The 3,795-nt window shown below is 44.4% G+C and overlaps 1 pseudogene; it reads left to right on the top strand.

The window, feature by feature from the left end:
- The first annotated feature begins 2,031 nt into the window (after positions 1–2,031).
- LOC103284769 (lysosome-associated membrane glycoprotein 1-like) lies at positions 2,032–3,795 on the top strand (annotated as a pseudogene).

The following is a 3,795-nucleotide window of genomic DNA, read 5'->3' on the forward strand; positions in this document are numbered from 1 at the left end:
TGGCCCATAATTTACTTTCTTTGTAATATCTTTATCTGGTTTAGGAGCTAGGATAATGCTGGTCTTTCAAAATGAGCTTGGGAGTCTTCCCTTCTCTTGAATTTTTTGGAAGTTTAAGAAGGCATGTGTTATTCTTATTTGAATGTTTGCTACAATTCACCTGTGAAGTCATTGGGTCCAGGACTTTTGTTCATTGGGAGTTTTTAAAATTATTATTATTACTGCTTTGATTTCATTAGTTGTAATTGATCTGTTCAGATTTTCTTTTTCTTCTTAACTCAGTGGTTGAGCATCAGTTTTGGAAGATTGTGTACATTCTAGGAATATATCAATTTTTTCCAGGTTGTCCAATTTATATAAAAGCCTAAGTGATGGCCAACCCAACAACTATTTGACCATCCACCTGGTAGCTATGACATGCACTGACCACCAGGGGGCAGACACTCAATGCAGGAGCTGCCAAACTGCAGTGACTTGGCAGCTTCGGTTCTCGGGTGATGCACCTGGAACCACAGAGGAGGGAGCCCGATTCTGGGGTGCATTACTGGAGAACCACCCTCTTGCAATTGGGACCCCTTAGGGGATGATTTTATGTTGGAGAGCTGATTTTAGCCCAATCCCCACAGGCCAGGCCAAGGAACCCACACACACACACACCCCATGCATGAATCCGTGCACCCGGGCCTCTAGTTTTCTTATAATAATTTTTATTTTTGTGGTGCCAGTTACTTCTCCTTTTCATATCTGATTTTATTTGTTTGAGTCCTCTCTCTTTGTTTCTTGATGAGTCTGCTTAAAGATTTATTTATCTTTTTAAAGGACCAGCTCTTGGTTTTTCTGATCTTTTATATTGTTTTTGTTAGACTATTTTTTATTTATTTCCACTCTGATCTTTATCATTTCCTTCCTTCTACTCACTTTGAACTTTGCTTGTTGTTCTTTTTCCAGTTCCTTTAGGTATAAATTTAGATTGTTTATTTGAGTTTTTCTTGCTTCTTGGGGAGGCCTATAATGTTATGACTTTCCCTCTTAGGACTGCTTTCGTTGTGTCCCACAGATTTGGGGTTATTGTGCTTTCATTTGTCTCAGGTATATTTTGATTTTGCTCTTGATCTAATTGTTAGTTCATTCATTGTTTAGTAACATGTGCTTTAGCCTCTGCGTGTTTTGTGTTTTTTAGGTTTTTTGCTTGTAAATGATTTCTAGTTTCAGACCATTGTATTGGAGAAGTTGCTTGATATGAATTTAATCTTCCTTAATTTATTAAGACTTGTTTTGTGTTCTAACATGTGGTCTATTCCTAAAAGTGTTCCATGTGTATTTGAAAAGAATGCATATTCTGTTGCTTTGGGGAGAAATATTGTGAAAATATCAATTAAAACCATGTGGTCTAGTGTGTCATTTAAGGCTACTATTTCCTTGTTGATTTTTTGTGTGGATGATCTATCCATTGATATCAGTGAAGTGTTAAAATTCCCTACTATGATTTTATTACTGTTGATCTTTCCCTTTTGCTTTGTATATTGAGGTGCTCCTAGGTTGGGTGCATATAAATGTTTACAAGGGTTCTATCCTCTTATTGTATTGATCCTTTTATCATTATGTAATGTCTTTCTTTGTCTCTTATTATAGCCTTTGTTTTAAAGTCTATGTTGTCTGTTTTAAGTATTGATACCCTGGCTTCTTTTTTGCTCCCATTCGCATAAAATATATTTTCCCATCCCTTTACTTTCAGTCTGTGTGTATCTTTCATTCTGAGGTGGGTCTCTTGTAGAAATCATATATATGGGTCTTGTTTTCTTACCCATGTAGCTATCTTATGTCTTTTGATTGGAGCATTTAATCCGTTTACAATTAAAGTGACTGCTGATAGGTGTGTATTTATTGTATTTTTGTTTTTTTATAATTATGTTTCTCTATTTTTTTCTCTTTCTTCTTCCTAAAGAAGTCCCTTTAGGAACTTTTATCTATAATAAAAGCGTAATATGCTAATTAGACCAGACAGCTGTACATCCTCCAGACAAAGCCGCCATGACGGGGTCCGAGGCAGAGGTGGTTAGGGACAGTCAGACAGGCAGGCGAGCAGTTAGGGGTGATCAGGCAGGCAGGCGAGTGGTTAAGGGGTATTAGGCAGACAGGCAGAGTGGTTAGGGGCAATCAGGCAAGCAGGCAGGCGAGCAGTTAAGAGACAGCAGTCCCGGATTGTGAGAGGGATGTCCAACTGCTGGCAGTCAGGCATCCCCCGAGGGGTCCCAGATTAAGAGAGGGTACAGGCCGGGCTGAGGGACCCCTCCGCACCCCCCACTTCCATGCATGAATTTTGTGCACTTGGCCTCTAGTTTCTTATAAAACTGGTTTGGTGGTGCTCTTGACCACAGGACCTGCTGCTCTCATGGCGGCTCCCAGCCCTTTCCCCAGCACCTACCCTCCGGTGGCCCAATCACCCGACTCCTCCAGGTTCCCATTCTGGTGGCCCTGTTGCCCATGGCAGCTACTGCTCCTGCTGTTACTCGCAGGCCTTGTGTGGTGCATCAGCAGGGTTGTTTGTGGTGAAAGATGGCAACGGGACAGCTTGTATAATGGCCAACTTCTCTGCCGACTTCTTGACCAACTCTAATACCAAGAGTGGCCCTAAGAATGCGACCTTCGACCTGCCACCTAATGCAGAAGCATTAAATAGCAGCTCCTGTGGCAAAGAGAATGCTTCTAACCCCAGTCTCACGATTGCTTCCGGAAGAGGACGTACACTGACCCTCAATCTTGCAAGAAATGCTACACGTTACAGTGTCCAGATGATGCGTTTTGTTCTATAACTTGTCAGACACACAGATTTTCCCCAATGCCAGCTTCCAGGGAGTCAAGACTGTAAAATCCATAACTGACATCATGTCAGACATAAATAAAAAATACATATGTGTGAGCAGCCACCGTGTCCACATGAATAATGTAACTGTCACCATCCAGGCATATACCTTTCGAATGATAGCTTCAGCAAGGAAGAGACACGCTGTGTGCAAGATGGACCTTCCCCAGCAATGCCGCCAACATCTTGTCATCCCCTCCCCACCTCCACCTCCCCGCCCTTCACCACCCCCTCCCCACACTTCACTGTCCCCAGTGCCTGAGAGCCCCTCGGTGCACAAGTACAACGTGAGGGGCCCCAACGGAGCCTGTCTGCTCGCCAGCATGGGGTGCAGCTGCATGTCACCTACAAGAAGGACGACAGGGCTGTGACCAGAGTATTCAGCATTAACCCAGGTAACACCAGCATCGGCGGGAGCTGAACTACCCAGCTGGTGTGACCCTTGAGCTCCAGAGTGAGACCAGCACTTCCCTCGTCTTCCAGTTTGGAATGAAGGTGAGTTCTAGCTGGGGTTTGTTTGTTTGTTTTTTCTGCAAGAAATCCAGTTGAACATGACTCTTTCTAATGCCCAAGACCCCACCTTCAAGGCCACTAACAGCTTACTGAGAGCACTTCAGGCCACGATAGGGAATTCCTACAAATGTAACCCCGAGGAGCACCTTTGGGTCACAAAGGCCTTTCCTGTCAACATTTTCAAAGTGTGGGTCCAGGCTTTCCAGGTAGAAGGTGGCAAGTTCGGGTCTGTGGGAGAATGCCAGCTGGATGAGAATAACATGCCAGTGCCCATCACCGTGGGCGGGGCCCTGGCAGGGCTGGTCCTCACCGTCCTCATCGCCTACCTCATTGGCAGGAAGAGGAGCCAGGCCGGCTACCGGACGGTTGAGCATGGCCGCAGACCAGCAGGAGCTGCAGGGCTCTGTTCATTCCCCTGA

The sequence above is a fragment of the Eptesicus fuscus genome, chromosome 21 (assembly GCF_027574615.1).
Source record: "Eptesicus fuscus isolate TK198812 chromosome 21, DD_ASM_mEF_20220401, whole genome shotgun sequence".
Classification (NCBI taxonomy): Eukaryota; Metazoa; Chordata; class Mammalia; order Chiroptera; family Vespertilionidae; genus Eptesicus; species Eptesicus fuscus.